The sequence below is a fragment of the Brachyhypopomus gauderio genome, chromosome 6, assembly GCF_052324685.1.
Source record: "Brachyhypopomus gauderio isolate BG-103 chromosome 6, BGAUD_0.2, whole genome shotgun sequence".
Taxonomy (NCBI): domain Eukaryota; kingdom Metazoa; phylum Chordata; class Actinopteri; order Gymnotiformes; family Hypopomidae; genus Brachyhypopomus; species Brachyhypopomus gauderio.
Window position 1 is genome coordinate 19496494 of NC_135216.1, and position 9711 is coordinate 19506204.

Below are 9711 nucleotides of genomic sequence, written 5' to 3' on the forward strand. Positions count from 1 at the left end.
TCCAAGTTTCGGCAGAAAAAAATGCGAATTAAGCCTTGTTTCCATTCATTAGTTATGCGAATAAACTATAGATCACGTGAGAAGACGCCAAACAATAGTGGTTTTTACATCCATCTGGCAGTTACGCATTTTTGCACATTGAGGTTTTGAAACATTTTTTTCTTTTTCTTTTCTATACATGGAGAAGTTAAATTCAATTTTTGCTCTCTCCAGAACTGTTTTTGTATGCATTTGCCATCTTTACATCGCGATCATGTACAAAACCACATGACTTGAGGCATGATACGTCATCGTTTATGCGAAAAACCCTTTTCCATCCTGTTTTTCCGAATTTTGGCGATGCGATAGTCTAACTTTTCCACCTCCTCCTAGCGTAAAAAGCGATATTTGGGGCTTTTTTCGGATTTTGGACTTTTTGCATCCAGCTTTATTCATGCGCATTTTCAAAATGCGCAAAAACTCGGTGGATGAAAAACCCTCGATTTACTAGTTCGCTCTGGCGCCAACCACTATTGGCGATCGATCTCGATATAATACTTAATTTGTGTCCATTTTACAGGCCGCCCGGTAACAACTTACGTTCGCCACCCCCTCCAGGTTCAAATCTCACTCCAAGCGAACTTGAAAAGTTGGCAACCCTGAATAAATAGGTAAACAGATAATTAAAATGGACTACTAAATAGAGGAAACCATACAACATTTACTCCCTATTGCAATGTACTCACAAAAAAGCAAAAACACACCGCAACTTCCATCGCAATTTTTTTGAAAAACACCCGCAACATCAAACATTTTAGCCAGCAACAATCACAAAAAAGGCCCGCGAAATCCTGGTGGGACTGGTTTACTCCTCACACATGACAAATCAGTTTTGTCTACCCATATACATATCCCATAATGGGTGAATACACAGTATTAGAGAACATTTACTGGATACGTATACACTCATTACACGTATAAAAAACAACCAAGGATGTGCAACAAATTCAAATCACATCAATACTCATAATAATCATTTTCTCCTGTCTTTTTCTCCTCTCTCTCTCTTTAAGCCAAATAACCATAGGGGATTCAATGGAGCCTGCAACTAGATAGCACCCTCACCCTGCACCCGAGTCTGTCTGGAGTCCTTGATTTTTTTTGTTCACTGTTCTGTATTTGAATAAATCAGGCATTAAGCTTTCCAATAGTGTGTTTATTGTGAAAAGTGCAAATGTAGTGTTTGATGATTACCTCACATATATATTTGCTGTTGTAATCTTTAGTGAAGGTGAGATTGCTCCTGCTTAGTTGAGACAACCATGTTTTTCTCCTCTCAATATCAGTGGGAAAACCATACATTTTTGCTCCTTTCTCTGATCGATTGGAGCATCCCCATGCAGCACAGCAAACCATGGTGGACACTACACAAACAACACGGAGGAAAGGACACAGAAAAACTGCTTGACATGATATTCTTATTTGAGATTATTAGAGATTTATTTAATGAATTAATTGCTGTAAATAAGTGTGTATTAAAAAGACAAGATATATATAATTTATCAATGTATTTTAGTATGTCATATACTGTCTGTGTGACGGGCAGGTGTGAGCAACAAAAAGGAAGCGATCACGCCAAGTCTCAGGGAAAAAGGGTGGTTTAATATAAAGTGTGCAAACCTAAAACCCGTGCAATAGATCCGAATTAAGGATATAATGACCAGCGGTCAACTGGTACAAAGACAAGACATATATAGACAGACAAACGACCATCAGGTGGGAACGGATCACGGGCTCCGCCCACCTGAGGGGCGTACACGACGTCACACAACAACAACAACACAGCCGCTGTGGACAGAGGCGGCCGGTAGGGGGCCGCCTCACCGTGACAGACCCCCCCACCAAGCCGCACTCCCCTCCACTGGGTGTGTGGCACACAGCGGCTGCACAACAACACGAAGGGGCAGGAAGGCAAGGACAGGCAGGGACACACCTCCTGCAGTCCACGAGCTGAAACACAAAACACATAACATTAGTCAGCTCACCTCCCTGGGCGGGACCCTGGACCGACTGGGCCGTCAACAAGACAAAACCACGCCCCGGTCGGTCACAGGGCCCTCACGCCCTAACCGGCCTTAAGCCGCATAGCCCCACAGGTGCGAGGACGGCGGGCCTCGGCTCCTTGTCCGTCCGGGGTGTATGTGTGTGCAGGTTACCTCCCTGGGGCGTGGCTACGTCACCTCCAGGACCCCGTGGAAGGGTCTCCGTCCTGTGCAGGAGCTCTTCAGACCGGAGCCCCATGGTCCCCAAACATCCGGGGGCCCCAGCCCTCTAGGGAGGGGCTCTTTCCGACCGGGCTCCGGTCACCCCACAACATAAGGGGGCTCCTGCCAGCTGGAGACCCCCACAAGGTCCAGGGATGCCATGATTCAACGCCAGGGAGAAGCACCTGCACATAAAACACAAATGCACACACACACCAACACAGAACACAAACGCACTACCCTGATCCCCCCTCCAGGGGGGAGGGGTCTCCATCCTAACTCAGGAGAACCCCCCATTTACCTGGTCAGGGCCTCCCTCGGGAGTGACGCCCTCCGTGCCACACCCCATGGCACGGGACCACAGCCGGTCCCCCCCCCAAACACACATTCAGGGGGAGGAGCATGCGTGGAATTACACACAAACATTAGACAACACGTTAGGACACAACACACACGCAACTACTAGACAAACAAAACAGTGTACAAACAGACAGACTGGACCCACACATGCGCGCTCTACATACACATACACAATAGTGACGCGCCGCTCCAAGTCGCAGTCGCTCCCCACATAAAACACAAGACACACGGGGAGCGAGGCGACCGCGTCACACATGAAACATTTAACATGAAACAACGAGCACGCACACAGATCCACACGTCCGTCAACATGTACACATTTTTCCCACACAAAACATGAAGAGCGCTCCCAGGGAAGACGTCCTGGTCCTCGCCGCGCCACAAACACAAACACGGCGGAGCTCTTCAAACAAACAAACAAACAACAAAAACGAAGAGTATTTCCAGGGCGAGAGCCCTGTCCCTCGCCGTGCCACAAACAACACAAAAGCACGGCGGATCTCTTCAAACAAACACCACGCAGACAAACACTTACCACGAGACATGACCACGAACGAAGGAGAAAGAAAAAGAGACTCGGCGGCTTCCGAAGGGTGGCTGGTCATTCTGTGACGGGCAGGTGTGAGCAACAAAAAGGAAGCGATCACGCCAAGTCTCAGGGAAAAAGGGTGGTTTAATATAAAGTGTGCAAACCTAAAACCCGTGCAATAGATCCGAATTAAGGATATAATGACCAGCGGTCAACTGGTACAAAGACAAGACATATATAGACAGACAAACGACCATCAGGTGGGAACGGATCACGGGCTCCGCCCACCTGAGGGGCGTACACGACGTCACACAACAACAACAACACAGCCGCTGTGGACAGAGGCGGCCGGTAGGGGGCCGCCTCACCGTGACAGTCTGGATGTAAATGTAATGTGTTTTAATATACCCTTTTAAAGCATATTTCTGCACAATGAAGTCAAAGAAAAATTTCCTTCAGTCAGAAAATGTACATTAGTCATTTAGATTACTTAGGACCCCAATACCATGGGATTACAGAAATCGCCATGATTTAAAGATATGTTAATGTTAGAAAATTAATCTAATCTGAATTTCTCACCCCTTCCTCTCCCTCTAAATATATAAATGAATGTAATATATAACAATAATACAATCAAACATTAAACAGCAATGTGCTCTAACATTAGCCTAAAGTTGGTCACTATATGTTCACAATAATCCTCAAATCGCAGTTCTGTGAATCACGTGACCATCAAGCGTTTTGAACTTCCGCTGTCGCGTCTCTCTCTCTATGGCTCTGGACACTGTCATGTGATGGGACACTGAGACGCAGTATAACTGGACTTAAACTACTTTATTGTTGTAGCACTCGTGCCCCCTATGTAACAATATGTTCTAAATATAGAGGGTGAGGCTAGGGTTTGTTATTTTAGAAGTTTGTCCTAGAACGTTAAAAGAGATACCCCTCGCTGCAGAAGCAAAAGTCCAGGGGGTGGAGCTGGATCTAGATCCAACTCCTCCCACCGTGGTGTTTTCATTGGTCTGAAGTAATTGCACTACCAGGAGGAGTTGTATCAGATCAGCCATTCCAAATCACCGTTGCCGTCCTAAATTGCTATTCTTATTTACTCAATTGCCGTTCATTTGTGAACAATCACGAATGTGAAAGTTCATAATAACCCTATTTTCATCTTGCTAATGCTAGTAGTTAGTTTCCTTTGGTGATTATACTAAATCTGACTGTTTCTGTTTGCACAAACAACCACTGTTAAGTTTATCTAATCTAGTTGTCTAAGTGACAGTAAAAACTGATGTTAGAAGACGAGCGGTTAGCTAAACAATACAAATGTATTAAATACTTATGTATGTTGTGTTCTTCATATTGGACATAAACTGTTAAATTAATTAGTGTTTGCTGTAGTTACTTATAATTTGTAATGGTCGTGCTGTTCTGTACCGCATGGACACTTCGAGGGGGATTGTTATTCAGTAGTACGTGCATGTAACGACCATGATCCTCATTAACCAGTTCACTGAAAAACTTCACAATTTATATTTTTTCCATCCATCTATAGATGCATATCACAGTTTTGAAAAAAGGACAGACGCTTTCAGTTGTGCAGTGCACTACATGTTGCAGTAAATACCACTGTCCATTCTGCACACAGTGTACCGTCCTAACGAAAAAAATTATTTTATTAAAGGTAAAAAAAATGAAATAGTACATATTTAAGAAATGTACTGTGCTTTATTATGTTGGCAATCACAGATCATTATTCCTGTCCACTTTTACGTTTTCTTGTAAACTTAAAAAACGTGTATTTTGTTATTTAAATAACATTTAAAGAACATTTTGATCTTTAAACGGTAGAAGTCTTTAGGGAGAATTTATTGGATATCTATTTCCGGGTCGGAAAACGTAAGCGACACGTAGGAGGAGTTGGATTAGATGCAGCTCCGCCTGCCCTTGGACCGACCAAAAGAAACTATGGATGGTGGGAGGAGTTGGATCTAGATCCAGCTCCACCCCCTGGACTTTTGATTCTGCAGCAACGGGTACTTGCGTTAAAACGCAGAGTGAATTACTTAACCAGAGCACTAGAGAGCCCTAATAAAAATAAGCTAAGCCAGACACGCGCAGGAATTAAAACGTTAGCTTTACTGCGTTGGCACTAAACACCCGTATTCTATTTTACAGGAATACCTTATGAAAAACACCAGTCACAGTAACAGTACAACGCACAATATAAATGAAACCCCAAAATGCACGGTTCCAGAGTGCAAAACACAACCGTACACATGTAAATGCTCACCCCTAACAAAATAACCGAAACCGGTTCATCCCGTCAGTACAAAACCCATACACATTCATAAACCCCAACGTTAACAGCCACTAACCAAAGTATTTAGGGACCCCCCTCGTATACATTACATTATTACTCGTATACAGTTGTTGTGACAACAACTGTTGTAAAAAGTGCTATATAAATAAGAATTTGAATTTGTATACATACACACACCCATACAACTGCGCGCACACTCAAACCAAAAAAAGTTGCAGGCCTGAATGATGCTCGGGTGCGGTGCGCTTATGTTGCTAACCCCTTCTTAAGTCTCTCCTTGTTCAGCAGCACAGCTGGAACGGGGAAATCGTCAGAGAGGATTTCAGTAATCCTCTCTGACGACTATTTGAGCTGCTCTGCCATTTTTTTTCCAAATACAATTAAGTCATCGAGGTACAGTATCGCTTCTAGCATGTGCATGTCACCTACTGCCCTCTCCATGAGGCGTTGAAATGTCGCTGGGGCCCCAGTGACCCCTTGTGGCATTCTCTCAAACTGGAAAAATCCCAGGGGGCATATGAATGCAGTCTTCTCTTTGTCTTCATCTGCCATAGGGATCTGATAGTACCCACTACGAAGATCCAGAACAGAGAACCACTTACTGTCATTAAGACAAGACAGTGCTTCATCAATACGCGGTACAACATACTGGTCGGGAATGGTCTGTCGGTTCAACGTCCTGTAATCCACACACATGCGTAACTGGCCAAACTTCTTCCTTGCAAGAACTATGGGGGAGGCATAAGGGCTCCTTGACTCCTTTATGATTTCTGCGGTTAACAGGCCCTGCACGTGTCAATGTAAATCATCCAGGTCAGCAGGTGCTATCCGGCGGGAACTCTCACGGAATGGCTTATCGTCACACAGTCTAATTCGATGCTCCACCCCTCTCGCCAGGCCAACATCCCATTCCTCCAGTGAAAAGACATTCACTATTTGAGCTAGTTTCTTGGAAAGTCTCTCTTTCCACTCTTCTGGAATCGGTGAGTCAGCGAAATCAAATACTAACGGGTCTATCCACTGGCGGGCTTTGGACTTGTCTGGCTGTGCTACTGTTACATTGTCCACTACCTGAAGATGAGGTTGGACTTTGTAAACATTGGTGCCCACTAGAATTGGCACACTATCAGAACACAGAGGATCAGGACACACTAAAGCAAGAATAGTGATGGGCCCTTTAGTGTCACACACATTCCTTGGGAGTTCCAATTCAACTGGTAGCCTCGGTATGGATAACTCTCCTCCTCGGACTGCTGCAATTCTCTTCAAAGAAGATGACAAAATCCTCAGGAGTGAGAGAGGATGGAGGAGGGTTAAGGAGTGAAGAAAAAATGCGGAATAGCTTGCGTGGATTGGATGCAGATGATTCAAATTTCTTTCTGTAGTAGGCTGACTTTGCTGATGTGACATCCAGTGAGAACTTTGAAAGGAGAGATTGATATGAGCGGAGGTCTGAGTCTAGGCGACTTCTCTTCATAAACTCCCAGTTCTTGCAAAGTATTGCCTATGATTATGTGTCTACATAAAAAGCTGTTTCTCTCTCTCTGTTTTGGGTTCATGATTGTTTGTTTTATCTTTAATTCTTGATTTGCTCTTGTTTTGTGCTGCTTCACCTCTGACTGGTTCTGCTGAACTCGGCCTGTCTGTGTTGCTTTTGGCCCTGTTGGATTGTCTAATAGAAGTTCCACTGTAAATGGACCATTACACTGTCAGAGTTAAAATAGAAAAACAAAATAATTGTTGTACATAAAAAGGCCTTCATTAAAAAAATATATGTATGAGATGGAACTACAATTCCCTGTATTCATGTTTTCCTCTGGCCTTCTGGCGCTCCCCTACCTTAGTAGTGCGAGTGTCCTGATACCGGTTGAGCAGAGTGAGCTCTGCTGTTTGTGATTTTCCTTTGTAAGTAAATATAGAAATCGAAAGCCATTAATGGGTTGTAGTTCTGTCCAGGTGGGCAATTATTATGCTATTTTGCTTCGTTTGATGTTTTGTTTCATGGCGCTATGAGTCGTTATTAGCATACACATTTGTGTCGCTATTAGCATACACATTCGCACCTTATATGCAGCGAATTTTCTTTTGACTAAACATGGTTCAAGCAGTTGCATAATAATCGAACTGTTTGTGAATGTGCAGATGATGTGGTTAGGTTTTTGTGGTTGGGGTTTTTTTTTAAATGTAGCTATTTACTATACGATCATGGTTTTATGTGTGTGTGTGTGTGTGTGTGTGTGTGTGTGAGCTTCGAGGCTGTATAACGTGCAGATTAACCTGAGTAGCATAGATGTTCTGATACAGACAATAAAGTCAGGAGGAAAAAGCCAACCGATCCTGCTGAGTCATTGAGTGCAAAGCACACTGAATGAACTGCACAGAACACACATGTTGCACATGCCCAAAATGCCTACAGGGTGGCATAAGAAATGTGAAAATATAAGGGTAATATAGAAATTTAATAAGGAAGACATCTAGTTGAATACAGAAGAAATGTGTCTTAAAACAATTGGTAATGATAAAAAAACAGATGTATTGTGCCGTGGTGTGGAAAGGAAAAGCAGTAGGCAAGTCCATTTCGATGTAACAAGGCTCTTTTATTAAATGCATCAGTAGCATAATCACGTAAGAACCCGTGATCACGCAGAACAAACTCTAGATAGTATGCGAAGCACAGGAACAGAGGAATGGCAATAATGACATGGCAACACACACATATGGAGTCCAAGGCCCCTGTCCGAAGTCAAATGACACCTCGGAGTGCCCCACTAAATAAAAACAGTCACCGGTAACTGTAGTCAAGCCCGCGTGCATGCGCATTACATTCGAATCTGCCCCCAACCGTCAGTCAGCAGGTCAGGCCGGATTAACGACACTGATGGCCCTGTGTCAATACGTGCCCGAACAATAGTATCGCCAAACTTACAGTCGATGTAGTGCCTGTCTTGGCCGGTGACTCTTGAAGTAAACTCGGGGGGTGTGGAAGAAACCTTGGGAACCATCACGTCCCTCACCGAACGGCTCAATGTTTCACTTCCCGCTGTGCTGCACTGAACGTAACACTCGTGATGGAGTGTTTTTTCAATAGACCTGAAATAAATGGTCCGGTTTAAAATGAATTCTCCCATCAAAATAAAAAAATATTTTTAACAATTTATTCTGGATTCGGATGGTATGGCATTTGGGTTCGTTGGTTGCGGACCACGGAAATATGCAGTTAATCAGGAATGAGATTGGGTCCGGACAGGACTGCGTTCGGGTCCGGATCCGGACCGCGGTCCGCCTGTTAGTGACCTCTGCTCTAGACAGTATACAAAACACGAGGAATGGCAATAATGACATGGCAACACACACATATGGCAGGAGTAACTACAATTGTACAACCACATAAACAGACACTGGGCAACTTAAACTAAATAACACACATACTTACATACTCAATAATTACATAACAGAACCACAACATCACATAGAGCAGTACCGAAGCCACAGGGGCCCATGGGCTTGCATGCGCCAGGGGTGCATTATCAATATAACGTAGTTACTTTTAAAATCAAGTAATCAGTAACGTAAAGGAGTAATCAGTAATCTGATTACTTTTTCAAGGTAACTAAGCCATCACTGACCAGGACACATCGAGGGAGCAAGACTCTGGTAAGTTCAATTGCTGTAATGAGTTGTTGGCTGGTTCAATTCAGTTCAACTCTCCGGTATTACAGCGCAAATGAACCAGAGACAGGAATTCCCCTTGCGCTGTGGGTACAAGGGAGTCTCGTCGCTGTAAAAACAAAGCGCAGTTACTTTCGGTTTCTAGCTTTAGCGACGAGCTCCCTGATAATCGCTATGTGTCTGCCCGACTCGATAAACACTACAGGAAGGAGCAACCTGTAGCGCAAGATTCAGGCAGGCGGAATGAATGTGCAGACAAGCGTTGGCTTGGCTCTCGGTTGGCTTTCAAAAGTCATTGTGAGCTCCCGATGCCTCCGACAAGGCGGAGTCACCATGAAAGCCACCGAGAAGCAGTGGTGTCTGTATGTTCTTCCAGGCGCAGACCAGACCGGGGAAGGAGGAAGACCACGCCCCCGAATCAGAGCCCCGCAGCCACAGCGCATTATGAGGTCAGCAACTGCCCCGTGGATGAGGACCTCCCTCCTCTGATCCTGCCAGCCTCTTCCCTAGAGACACCGAGGAATTTTTTGGGGGAGAGTAGTGGACACTCTTTGCAGGAGTGGCCGACTCCGCCCCCTGAGGACGTC